The 14,726-nt window shown below is 34.8% G+C and overlaps 1 pseudogene; it reads left to right on the top strand.

Annotated features, from left to right (window-relative positions):
- The first annotated feature begins 13,270 nt into the window (after positions 1–13,270).
- On the top strand, positions 13,271–13,861 carry LOC148800668 (secreted RxLR effector protein 161 pseudogene; annotated as a pseudogene).
- Positions 13,862–14,726: the final 865 nt, after the last annotated feature.

Below are 14,726 nucleotides of genomic sequence, written 5' to 3'. Positions count from 1 at the left end.
ATCCGCTCCTGCTGAAGATGACACAATTGTGGGTGGAACGGAACCAGCAAAGTGCGTCCTACACACTGGATCCTTCGCAAGAATCCTCTGGAAACTCTGAACACCGAATCTTTTTCAGTCTTTTCTGCAAGACTGATGTCAAGAACTGATTTCTTGACTTCTTTCTTCTTCAAAGATCAAATCTTGCAAGAAGGAATGCGGCGGCTGGAGGAGAACTCCAAGGACAAAGATGGCTGAATTGCTTCTCTTCTCTCTGGAGTGTGAATGAGATCTAATCTCAGTTCGCAGGAAGCTTTCTTGCTTTTTCAAAACCCTTTGTTCGAAATCTAATATTTTTTTTAGGGTTTTCCCTCTCCTTTCTTCTTGATTAAGAAATCTCCTAATTAGGAGTTATCCCAATCCAAATCAGTATTTGGATAGGGGATGATCTTAATCCTATCTGTAGATTAAGTTAGCTTACTCCTGATCTTATCAGGAGGTTACCAGATTCAAATCTGATTTGAATTTGGTCTCCTAGAGTGGATAAGGTTAAAAGGCTCTATCCTTTTGCTAACATTAATCTCAGATTTGCCTCATAGATGGGTGATCATATCAGCCCAACTCGAAATGGGCTTTTGGCTCATTAAATGTTCAGTGCTTAACTAGTTTCCAATCTGCTGCCCAGTTGGGCTTCTTTGTATGGCGTGGGACCCAAGCATTGATCTACACACCAGCCACATGGGTTCGGCCCAGCCTTTATTACAAGGCCTAGCCAAATTCACTGAAAAGCTCAGTGAACCCCTGAGCCCATCATATGGACCCTATGGGCCCAACGCTTACATTAAGTGGTTCCTGGGCCAAGCCATCTTATAAAAAACCCAGGGACTGTGGATAGGTGCAAGATTAGCCCATCAGGTACTATCCTAAATGGCACTTAACCTCTTAGCCCTTAATGATCAAGCATTGCCCGACAAGAGAGGACCTCTCCCTCGGCTGCAAGGAACAGTGCCGCACTCTCCACTCACATGGATCCCAGGAATTAAAACCATTTGCAAACATTTCGAAACCGTATATATATATATATATAACATTGCAAAACAAAATTCCAACGATTGAAATCAACTGTCGGCAGTTTGGTTTCCATCAGAGAGAGTGCATTCCCGATCATTACCTTTGTCCGACAAAGGGGCTGATCCTGTCACTATGATCATCTACTCAGATGAATTCTCAGACTGTCCGACAAAGGATCTCACTATGATCACCCACTTATTAGTTGAGACCTTAATAAATACTAATAAAAAATATTAATTGATAGTTTTAAAATACCAACAATTAATTAAAAATCTGAAAAATTTTGAAAAACCTAAACGTAATGAAAATGCTAAAAATAATTAAAAGATATTGAAAATTAATGATATTTTATATTAATAAGGGTATTTATTGAAAATAGTTAAAAAGTACAATTAATAGTATTTTCTTATTAAAAACTACAAAAAATTATTGACAAATTACCCAACTAGAAATTATTGAAAATATTGGAAATTATCTATATTTTTTTATTAACTATGGTATTTATTTAGTTATTTAATTTATTTTTACTAAAAGCAAATGCAAATTAATTTTGTAGTGACTAATATTGAAAAATAAATGATGAAAATACTAAAAATTATTAAAAAAAATACTCATATGCAAAAATTACTGATTAATAATGAAAAAACCAAAAATTAATTAAAAATCCAAAAATTCTGAAAAACCTAAAGCTTAATTAAAAAACTAAAAATACTTAAAAAATTGAATTAATTATATTTTCTTGCAAAAAACATTGAATAATAATGAAAAAATAATGTATTTTAATTGTTAATAGTAATATAATTAACAATAATTATAATTTAAGCTATAAATAGTAGAAAATTACATATAATTTCCAAAAAGTTATATTTAATTACTAGAAAATTACATTTAATTAGTTTTAGCCAAGAAATTAGCAATATTTCTGAAAATATGACAATTTATAGAAATTTCTATATTTTAAATAAATACAGTAATTTAATAATTATAATATTTTAATAATTAATAATAAAAAGTAACAAATCGCTTATAATTTAACCTAACCCGATTATATATATAAATTTGCAAGATCAAGCAACTATTTTCTTTTGAGTTAGGTCTAGTTGAGATATTCACCATGCCCACACATTATTAGGGATAATCGAATCTAAAGTCTAATTGGGCTTCAAACTTTTGGAGTCCAATGATGGCTTTAGCGGATAGAGACCAAGCTAAACAATCGTTAATAAGCTCAACTTGAATGTTATATGCATATATAGTAAATATTATTATATAATATTTAAATAACAATTTTATATTAATATATAGAAATGTTGTATATTTTTTATAATAGACTAGAATTAAATAAAAATTTTAATTTGTAAAAAACCATAGTTTTATAATTAACATGGGCCTCTTTATCAATAGAAAATGTGCAAGCTCAAGCCTAGCCCGACCATCAAGCCTAGATCTTGAGCTCGAGTCCAGCCCTTATATAAAGCCTGAAGCTTGAACTCGAGCCCAAAGCCCTTATCTGTACACAAAGTGTCTTATTTTCAATATACTTTTATAAACTAATATTATATTAATTTGGTAATAATTTAATAAACTAATTTGTATTTCCTAATAGTAAATTGATATTTATTAATAATTTATGAAGCATATATATTATATTTATTATATATAAGTACTTTTTTATATATGTAATAGTATTGGGTCGGGCATATTTGAGAAAGCCCGAGCTTAAGCCCATGAGCCTAAAATTTTGTCCATGCCTGAAAAATAACGGGTCAGGCCAAGCCGGGCCATCAGGCTACCTGACCCATGAATAGTCTAATTGTATATATAAACAATTGTATACATAAAAAATCATATGAAATAAAAATTTAAACATCTTTTTCATTTGTTTTTAAATGGACCTCTCATAGCTTGGCCTGGTCCACAGCTTGGCTTGGCCCAAGGCTCGGCCCAGCATGACCTGATTTACAGTTCTACTTGAACCCGTCCAATACTAGGGATGGGGCAGGGAAATTCGAGGATTCCCCATCCTTGATGAGGGGTGGAGTACCATACCCTTGAACTCGCCCAACATTGAGGAGTTGTTGCCTTGTCTTGAACCCGCCTGACATTGGGGACGGGGCGGGGATGGGGTAGAGTGTCTTGACTATGGGGCAGGGACAAGGATGGGGTGCCCCACCCTGAATCCACCCTGTCGTCATTCCTATATAATTGTTAATTATTAGTGAAATTAATAAAAACGTTAGCTTTTGTAATTATTTTTATTTATTTAAAGTTAATCAAAAATTCATTTAAAAATAATAAAAATAATAACAATTATTAAAATTACTATAAATTATTAATAAAACTAAATTGATTAAAAAATATTTGGTCATATTAAATTAACAATAATTATTTTTTATAAATCAACATTAAATGAAAATATAATTATTAACATTTTAGATATTAACAATAACTTAGAATACTTTTAGTTAATTAACAACAAATTTTGATTATTAATTTAATATTAATTAATAGTAAATAAAATTATTAAATCTTTTTGATATATATATATATATATATATATAAACAACCCCCACCCTTCATACACGTGGCATTGTAAAATTTCAATAGATAGAATCTTAGAAGAAGTTCAACTCTCACTCTTAAAAAAGCATATAAACTCACAAAAAAGTGATAACCCCACTTTCTTAAAATTCACACACGTTGAATCCTAATCCCTAAAAAGTGGCCACTTCAAATGTTATAGTAGTAGCTGAATTTTATTCAAGCACAACCATTTCAAAAGTAATGATTAAACAATTAATTTAACTTAAAAATATTCAAAATATTAAATGGATAAAAATAAAAATAAAAATAAATGAAAATCATAAAAATGACTAAACAATTAATACAAATGGCGTGTTTTTCATTATTTTAAATGAAATAGTTTATTAATTGCAAGCTAGATTTAACTATCTTTTGGAAGCATAACCTAATTTAGCTTTTAAAAATAAATTTATCAAATAAATAGTAAATGCCACTTAAAGTGGGTTACTACTTACAAATAAGACATCATTTAATCTCTTATAGGACTGTCAATTGGACTGGATTTGGTCCAATCCGGTCCAACCCAATATTGGTCCATTTACAAATGGACTGAACCAAATCCAGTCCAAATCCATACAAACCAAGTCTAGTGCAGTTCAAATAAAATGCAAATGGACCAGATTGGGTTCAATTCGGTCCGAATTGAATCAAACATCAAAATAACATTAGAAATCTAAAAAATATATGAAAAAACTACAACACTTGCTACATTCCAATTCCATCCAATTAGAATGCAAACGGATGAGATTGGGTCCAATCCAATCCAAAGTGAATGAATAAAAGTACTTTAACAAAAGTTCTTTCATAAAAGTATTTATAAAAATACTTTCATAAATGTATTTTGATAAAAGTACTTTTGTAAAAATGTTTCACAAGAGTTTTTATAAAAGTACTTTCATAAAGGTGCTTAATGGTCCAAATCAAAATCATTTTGGATGGATGGGATGAACCAATACGACATATTGAACCGGACTAGTCCAAACATAATGGTCCAAAGTATTTATTGGATTGGACCTGGTCGGTCAGTAATGGATTTATAGTGGATTGAATCGGAATGAACCAATATCCGGTCCATTGATAGAAGAAAAGAATATAGGTGTCAATGGACCAAGTTAGGGTTGGAACTGATCTAAATTAAAATCAATTTAACAGATTGGACAGTTCAAGCATTGAATTGGACCAATCCAAAATGGTCCAAAATGACTCATATTGGACCAGATTGGGTTGGACCAAATCTGATCCAATTAACACTACTAACAAATAATAGAAAATACAAAAAAATACGAGAGATCTAAAAAAAAGGAAAGTGGATAAAAACAAGAACATTCAAATTGGACCGAATTTGTTCCAATCTGATCCAATCTAACATAGGTCCATTCACAAATGAATTGGATCCAATCCAATTCAAATCCATACAGACCAAGTTCAAAGTGGTCCAATTGAAATGCAAATGGACCGAATTGGGTCCAATCCAATCCAAATTGAATGAAATTTAAAAAATTACATGAAAACCGCAGAAATTATAAAAATCTACAAAAATATATAACTAATTCACAAAATAAAAAAATGCAGAAATATGGCTGCAAAAGATACACATAGTTTATCCAAACAAAAATATAAATATTAAAAAAATTATTGAAAAATGCAAGTATTAATAAAAACACCAAAATTTCAAAAAAATAATGAAAGCGTTGTTTTAAAAAGTAGTAATTGAAAGAAATACCTAAATTGAAAAAAATAAAGTGATTACATTTCAACACAAAACTTGTGGAAGAATAAAAAATGACGAAATTCAAGAAAAGTAATTTTCGAATAAGAAAATAAAAATGTATAAAAACACAAAAAAAAAACAGAAAAACATAAATTATAAAAAATGGAAAACAGAAATTAAAAATTGCAAAAAAAATTATAGAAGTTGCAAAAAATTACAAAAAAAGTAATAATAGAAATTATAAGAAATTTCATAAAAAATAATGAAATTATAAAAAACAACAAAAAATATAGAAAAAACAAAAATTACAAATAAAAATACATGAAATTGTATAAATTGCAAAAAAAAAAAATAATAATGCAAATGGTGCTCTACAATGGTGGAAACACCAGAGAACGGATTGAGAAATGGTGCCTAGTGAGAAGGTTTGGGAGAACATACATTCGGGTTCGCACCGGATCTTGAACCTCCGTTGCCGGCTGTCGCTGCAATTATGAAAAAACAAACAAAATATCATTTGTGTTCTGTAATGGCAGAAAGACCAGACAGGCAACATGAACCCAATATTAGTGATTGGTTGTTGTTGCAGTGGTAAAAAAAAATCTCTGTCCTTGTTTTGCAGTGTCGGAAAGACAGATCTACTCTGTTTCCATTAGAGGTGAAGAAAAAAACAATGCAAGCAACATTGGAGCTATTGGAACCAATGTTTGTCAATCACCGGCTGCCGCTGCGTCTCATCTCTTTCCATTGGTGATGAAGAAAAGCTTTGCCCCAGCTGAAACAAATAGTGAGGAACAACTATTGGATGTGGGAAAAAGTGATTCCGCAGCAGAGCTTGTAGAGAGAGTGGTTGGACGCTCCAGGGAGATAAAAACTCAAAACATCGCCGGTCGCCAGAGAAATACCCCTTAATGGGCTATTCGCTAGAGAGAGACGAGAGAAAACAACTGGAGAGATACCACCGCCGGAGAGAAACCTTCTTCTTCGTTCAATTGCGTAAGGGAGCGGTGGAGGCGTACAGCGCCGCTAGCTAGGTCTTTGAAGAAAATTTTGGAGAAAACTTCAAATGAATGAACGGACCATTCATTCAGCGGTTTTGTCCAAATTCGGTCTGCATTATATATGGACCACTTAAATTTGGACTGGTCCGAGTCCGTACAATTGTTTAGACCATCCGGTCCGTCCATAATACCTTCGGATTGAATGGGGTCCAACCCGAAACCGGTCTATTAACACCCCTAATCTCTTAAACCATATTAAAAACAACATAAATCAATAGTGGTTTTCAAATGAAGTAGGTCAGAATAGATTGCCAATTACAATGATGTAAAACCTATGTTATTTTTTCTAATTTAATTTTTTATAGTTAAATAATAAAATTCAAATTAAATAATATTATAGTTATCTCTTAATATGGGGTCATTTTCTAGATAAAACATAATAAATCTCTTAAGTCAAATAAAAATCTTAACTTAAATGTCTAATATAAATAATTTTAAAAATTGAAATAATTCAAATTAATGATTTCGTACTTGGTACGGCGTCATTTAAGTCAAAAAAGGTGAAGTACAACCAAGTATATGGACCCATTTCCACAAATAAACATCGAATTGTCCAACGAAGGATCTAGACGACCGAAGAGGCGAAGAATCTCACATGTGGTAGCTCAGGTGCCGGGCCAAAAGGAATCCATATATTTATCAAATGACCTACGGGTGCTTTCTTTTGGGCTTTTAAAAATAAAAAAAAAAGGCATTTTAATGGCGAGAGAAATAACAAAAATAGGACACAATTTTTCTTGTTAAGATGGAGTTTATTATAAAAATCCATTTTTTTTTTGGTACAAGGTACTTTTCCTTCTGGTGTATGTATCTTATGTCTGTGGTGGTGGGTGTGGGGCTAATGCTACAGATGTCTAATACACCCATAAACCCACCACTCCAAATAGGATCTAAGTGGTGGGAGAGATGCCACATGATCGGTAAAATTAATTTAATTTATAAACTCATAAATTGGATTATTTTCAAAGACCACACAAGCAACTGCAAATACTAGTTACGATTATACATATAAGGGAAATTCATGAACATAACCAAAGTATTTTCATTAATATAATGGGATTTATTTTATATTACATTTTTAACTTGTTTCATCTATGCTAGAAATAAGAGGTTTTAAGATAGGGAAATGTTGGTGTAAAAATAAGGGTCAGTGGCACACCCATCCATTCCAGGAGTGGGTCATATGGGTCAAGTGACCCATTAGGGTCAAGAAAAGAAGGGTTAGGGTGGGTTAGGTCAAGGGTACCCAATGGATCGTGACGGGTCAAGGAGAGAGTTGAGAGGAGAACACTGTTACTGTTGGGTCAAGGATACCCAATGGATCGTGATAGATCAGGGTCGGTTTTGTGATGGGATCTGCTCCTCACAAATGAGCACCTGGCACATCCACCATGCATTGGGGACATCTCCTGTGAATATTCACTAATAAATATGGGAGATGTTCCCAATGCATGGTAGGATGTGCGTGTGACGCGCAAGGTGTGAGGAGCAGATCCGGTCTCTAGTTGGGTCAAGGAGAGGGTGAGAGGAGAACACTGTTACCTGCAACTCTACAACTGCAAGCCAGAACAGTCGAAGCGAACACAGTTCTTTCATTTTTTGCCACTACCGGAGCTATCACGGCTTGAAATCTGTTCCATGATTGAAGATTAACCCTAAGTTTCTTATTTTTGTTCAAATCAAGGGCATGGTCGAAAGCTGTTAGGGTTTCTGCGGAGGTCCGCCATTGAAGCACTTGTTCAAATCAAGGGCAATATCAGTTCTCTCAACTCTACGTCAATTCCCCATTGAAGCAAGCTTATCGTCTTAGCTTCAACGCCACTGCTCTCATTGCTACTATTTCTGACTCGTCGAACAAGGTCCAAGCAGAGGTGGTGCTTGATGTCTCTGCGGAGATCCATGGGTAGGCTTTTGAGAAGAGCTTCTTCATCAACTCCCCGAGTTGCAACCCATTTATATTAGTCGTACCTTTGTACGGACTGCCCCAGTTCCTGGGATAGCTATTTGTGACGCATCCATTACTCTGTATCAGTTCGCTTTATCCTCCACTCTTCCAATCAGGTAGTTGTTGATTGTAGGTATGTCTGTTCGGTGAAATTCATCACAATCACAACTTACAGTAGGAACATGAACCCACAACATTTAAAAGATTTAAGAGTTCATTCACTGACTTGCAGGTTGGAAATCTGTCCAATTCTAATTAGTTCTAAGTTAATTAATTACATATATCTTGTTGAGTCACGTGGTCTTCATTAGACCAAGTCTATTTGTTGTCAAGTTTATCGTTTTCTCTGTCCTAGTATTTAGAAAGTGATTATTAGTTTGTTTATTCTACATTTGTTTTACTTGGTTTATGTAGACGTTAATAGTCCAGTTGTAATCCCTAGCTATTTGCTAAGTTGTTAGATGTACTGCCTATATAAGGCACTTTTCTATTCAATAAAATTATCAAGCATCAAGCATTCCAATTTTATCAATGGTATCAGAGCTTGGTCAGTAAAATAGTGAGTTTTTTTTGGGGGCCATTTTTGAAAGTAAAACCCCACCTGACAAAAGTGAGGAAGAGTCAAAAAAAGAGGAAAGAGTGTAGGTGAGATAGGAGTGCGTACAACAGTAGCTTTGTTTCTATTTCACCTATTCCTTTGTGTAGTATCAGATGGCTTCCGATAGTTTCGTGCAGCCTGACATTCCACGTTTTGATGGTCACTATGACCATTGGAGCATGTTGATAGAAAAATTTCTTGAGGTCAAAAGAGTATTGGAATGTAGTAGAGTCTGGTGTAGCATCACCTGAAGATGGCCGAGCACTCATAGATGCCCAAAAAACAGAGCTAGAAGGGCTGAAGCTTAAAGATTTGAAGGCAAAGAACTACCTCTTTCAAGCAATTGATCGTTCAATATTGGAGACTATTCTCAACAAAGAAACGTCCAAGCAGATTTGAGATTCTATGAAGAAAAAATTTCAGGGATCAACGAAGGCAAAAAGGCAGCAGCTTCAAGCACTTCACTCAGAGTTCGGAATGCTTCGAATGAAGTCAGGAGAGTCCGTGTCTGATTTTTTCTCAAGAACAATGGCGATTATCAACAAGATGTGTGTCCATGGTGAAAAGATTGAGGACGTAACTGTTGTAGAGAAAATACTATGCTCAATGACACCAAAACTCAATTATGTGGTTTGTTCAATTGAAGAATCAAAAGATCTTGATAATTTTTCAATTGATGAACTGCTAGGATCTTTTTTGGTACATGAGCAGAAAGTTAATCAACAAGAAAAGGAGGAGCAAGAATTGAAGGCCTCAACCAAAAATCATTCTACACCACGTAGAGTTGATAAAGGACGTGGTAGAGGCAGAGGCAGAGGAAGAGGAGGCAAAGGAAACCATGATCGTGGAAATCAACAACAGTACCAGCACCAGGATAATCAACCTCAAGGAAGGAGTAGAGGAAGAGGAGGCCATCATTCAACTACTTATAAACCAAAATCCGCAGATAAGTCTAATGTTGAGTGCTATAAATGTCATAAATATGGGCATTATCAGTCAGAATGTCGAACTAATTTGTCTTATGGACATGGTGAGAACTCTAACTTTGCAGAAAAGGAAGAAGAAGTATCATTGTTGATGGTTTGTCATGCAAAGGAAGAGACTAATAAGAATTTGTGGTACTTAGACACAGGCTGCAGCAATCATATGTGTGGAGACAAGTCTGCATTCTCTACCTTAGATGAATCCTTTTGAGATAATGTGAAGTTTGGAGACAACTCTAAAGTCTCGGTCATGGGCAAAGGACAGGTAACTATTCAAACCAAAGGATGTGCAACTCAAACAATTTCCAATGTTCTTTTTGTTCAAGATTTAAAAACCAACCTGCTAAGTATCGGTCAATTGCAAGAAAAGGGATACGAGGTGTCTATTAAAGGTGGAGTTTGTCAAATTAGAGATGAAAAGTTGGGCTTAATTGCTCAAGTCAACATGATCGCGAATCGAATGTTCCCATTGTATCTCCACAATACTGCTCATTCATGCTTATCTGTAAGATTGATAGATGTGGCATGGCTATGGTATTTTCGTTATGAGCATCTAAACTTTGGTGGATTCAAGACATTGCAACAGAAAAAATATGGTGGCCGGGCTTCCTCATATTGAATGCCCTCAACAAGTTTGTGAAGAATGTGTTGTTAGCAAACAACATCGAAATCAATTTTCGTAAGGAAAATCATGGAGAGCAAAGAAAGCTTTGGAGCTGGTCCATTCTGACCTTTGCGGAGCAATAAATCCATAGTCTAATGGAGGTAAAAAATACCTAATCACCTTTATTGATGATTTTAGTCGAAAAACATGGGTGTATTTTTTACAGGAAAAATCTGAAGCTTTGGCAGCCTTTAAACATTTTAAAATGCTTGTCGAGAAAGAATTTGGCAACCCAATAAAAATACTTTGCACTGATCGTGGTGGGGAATACAACTCACATCAATTTGAAACTTTTTGTGAGATCCATGGAATCAAGAGGCAACTTATAGCAGCATACACGCCTCAACAAAATGGAGTTTGCAAGAGGAAAAATTGCACTATTTTGAATATGGTGCGAAGTCTTTTGCTGAGGAGCGGCATTCCAAAGATTTTTTTGCCCGAAGTAGTCAATTGGAGCATTCATATTTTGAACAAAAGCCCCACACTTGCTGTTCAAAATATGACACCGGAGGAAGCATGGAGTGGACGAAAACCAACAATTGATTATTTCAGAATATTTTGGTGTATTGCATATGTTCATATTCTAGATGAAAAGAGGATAAAGCTAGATGATAAGGGAGAAAAATGCATATTTCTTGATGTTAGTGATCAGTCAAAGGATTACAACCTGTATAATCCTAACACTAAGAAGATCATTATCAGTCGAGATGTTTTTGATGAAGCAAAGTTTTGGATATGGAGTGACAACTCAACACAACAAATTCCAGCAGATTTTGATGGTGAAGATGATGAGAAAAGGCAGCAGTCTATTGCAAATGTGCAACAACCAACAACCAATCAAAATGTTCCACCAGATGTTCATAGTCCACCTGCAACAACAGCTGAAGTAGATGAAGGTCAAAGGCCTCAATGTGTACGAAGAAGACCTGCATGGATGACTAATTATGAAGTAGCTGGAATTGATCAATCCGAGGACCCACTTACACACTTTGCTCTATTTTCAGATTGTGATCCTGTAATTTTTGAAGTAGTCAAAGAAGAAAAGTGGCAAAAGGCAATGGATGATGAAATTGTATCCATAGAAAGAAACAACACTTGGGAGTTATCAATTCTTCCAAAAGGGCAAAAAACAAACAATGTCAAGTGGGTTTATAAGACGAAGTTGAAGGAGAATGGTGAAATTGACAAGTACAAGGCGTGATTGGTGGTCAAGGGCTACAAACAAGAGTTTGGTGTGGATTACAAAGAAGTTTTTGCTCTTGTTGCCAGACATGATACAATCAGATTAGTGATTGCATTGGCTTCTCAAAACTCATGGCCAATCTACCAACTAGATGTTAAGTCTGTTAAACAGTGTATGCCTTTAACTCCAATCAGATTGATGTACATTATGACATTTATTGTAAATGAATAAAGTACATATTTGATTCATGTTATTGTGGTGTGTTTCTGTGTAATACCCTTAAACTGGACACTTATGAGACTTGTGTTAGTTTAGAATGTTCATAGCCGTTGGATAAGTCTGGGGAGATTTATCCTGATAAGGCTGATACTGATGTGCCGTCAAGTGTTGGGGTGGCCTGTCTCAGTTGCTAGGGTGAGACCCGAGGTACATGCAGTGTAGGTTTACTTGAAACCCTGAACTGGACCAGAATTCCAGTATTGCCCTGGACTTTGGTGATTAGTGGGTAAAACTGGAATGTTACACCCGACCCCTAGACTTGATTATGATACTGCACTATGTATCGGATTGGGCTGTCTTTGATATGCCAATCGTTGAGATCCTTCGAGGGGGTCGAAACCTGAGTATGTTGGGACAGTCCGAGAATTCATCTGAGTGGGCAATTATAGTGACAGGATCAGCCCCTTTGTCAGACAAATGTAATGATCGGGGATGCAATCTCTCTGATGGAAACCAAGACTGCCGGTAGCCGATTTCAATCGTTGAAATTTGTTTTGCAAAATATATTTATATACGGATACTATTTATTCTTTGGGCGTGAACACCTTCATTGGAGGATACTGTTTCTTCGTATCAGGTATATCCCTCTCCTACTGTTTTGGTTCAGATCTGGTTCGGTTTTTTGTTCAAGATTGGTCATTGAAAAATGCAGTTTTTCTAAAACAGGGAATGTGATTCCTAGGTGGGAGAGAGAGAAATTTTTGAAATTTCGCCCTACCTTCCTGCAAGGTTCGGTTATCCATATGATGGATCTCTCATCCCTTCAAAGTCGGCATTTTTACATGGAGATTTGCAAGAGCAGGTATTTATTGATCAACCCCCTGGCTATGTAAAAGTTGGTAGTGAACATAAAGTTTATAGATTAAAAAAGACTCTATATGGACTAAAACAAGCACCTAGAGCTTGGTATAGTCGTATAGATGCTTATTTCCATAAAGAAGGCTTCCAAAAATGTCCATATGAGCACACTCTTTACACAAAAAAGGAAGACGAGGAAAAATTGCTTATTGCATGTTTATATATAGATGATTTGATTTATACAAGAAATGATAAAGCCATGTTTGAAATTTTTAAGAAGTCCATGATGCTGAAATTTGCTATGACTAATCTTGGACTGATGCATTATTTCCTTGACTTAGAAATAGTGCAATCTGTTGATGGAATATTTATTTCTCAAAATAAATATGTGCGAGACATTCTAAACAGGTTTCAAATGGGCAATTGCAATCCTGTTACCACACCATCAGAAGTTGGGTTGAAGCTTAGGAAAAATCCTGAAGGAAAGAAGATTGATGGAACTTTCTACAAACAAATTGTAGGAAGTTTGATGTATTTGACAACAACAAGGCCAGCTATCATGCATGTTGTGAGTCTTATTAGTAGATACATGGAAAATCTAAAAGAACTACATCTCCTAGCCGCCAAGAGGATCTTTCGATATTTAAAGGGTACTGTTCATTTTGGATTGTTCTACAAAAGGGGAGAAAAGTCATATTTGATCGGGTTCACTGATAGTGAATATGCTGGAGATTTAGATGATCGGAAGAGCACTTCTGGTTATGTTTTTATATTGAGATCAGGGGTTGTTTCATGGTCATCAAAGAAGCAGCCAATTGTTGCTTTATCAACTACCAAAGCTGAATTTGTAGTTGCCACTACATGTGCCTGTCAAGCCATTTGGTTGAAGAAAATACTTGAAGAGCTCAGCTTCAAGCAACAAGGACCTGCAATGATCTATTGTGATGCACCTCTACTATCAAACTCTCTAAAAATCCTGTTCTTCATGGTAGAAGTAAACATATAGATGTGAAGTATCACTACTTAAGGGAGCTCACAAAGGAAGGGGTCATTGATCTTATTTACTGCAAAAGTGAAAATCAAGTTGCTGATATTCTAACCAAATCCCTCAAGACGGTTATGTTTATGAAGTTAAGGAAATTACTTGGTGTTTCCACTTTGGAGAATCCTGCTTAAAGTTATAAGCTGCATCATTAAACTGATAGTTTGCAACTTTCAGTTTAAGGGAGGGATTGTTGAGTCACGTGGTCTTCATTAGACCAAGTCTATTTGCTGTCAAGTTTATCGTTTTCTCTGTCCTAGTATTTAGGAAGTGGTTATTAGTTTGTTTATTCTACATTTGTTTTACTTGGTCTATGTAGACGTTAATAGTCCAGTTGTAATCCCTAGCTATTTGCTAAGTTGTTAGATGTACTGCCTATATAAGGCACGTTTCTGTTCAATAAATTATCAAGCATTCCAATTTTATCATATCTTGGGTATATATTAATTGGTTGGTCAGTTAGGTGATTAGATAAGTTTTGTATAAGTTCTAAGCATTTTTTGTTTGTTATACGACTGATGGTCTGTGCAACATTGTACATTGAAATTGGATTCTTCTTCCTTTCTTTCTTTTTTGTGTTTCTTTTTTTATTTTTTTTTTTGTGTTATACTATCCTTCCTTGATCTATTAGGGATCCTTAGATCCCAACTAAAAAAATGAGTTTCTAACCAAAATTAACCAACTATCCTACACCTTATTTTTCAGCAAGTACTCTTTAATTAGTTTCTTCCAGCAAAGGCAACACACTTTTCCTTCCCAGGATCTTCTAATGTGTTTAAGCCTTATGAGATATCATTGTTTCAAGAAAAAAAAAACATTTGAGTTAAAA

Source organism: Nelumbo nucifera, chromosome 4 (assembly GCF_055504915.1).
Source record: "Nelumbo nucifera cultivar China Antique chromosome 4, China Antique-T2T, whole genome shotgun sequence".
In the NCBI taxonomy this organism is placed as follows: Eukaryota; Viridiplantae; Streptophyta; class Magnoliopsida; order Proteales; family Nelumbonaceae; genus Nelumbo; species Nelumbo nucifera.
Note: the sequence above shows the minus strand (reverse complement) of the source record. Positions and strands in the feature narration are given on the sequence as shown.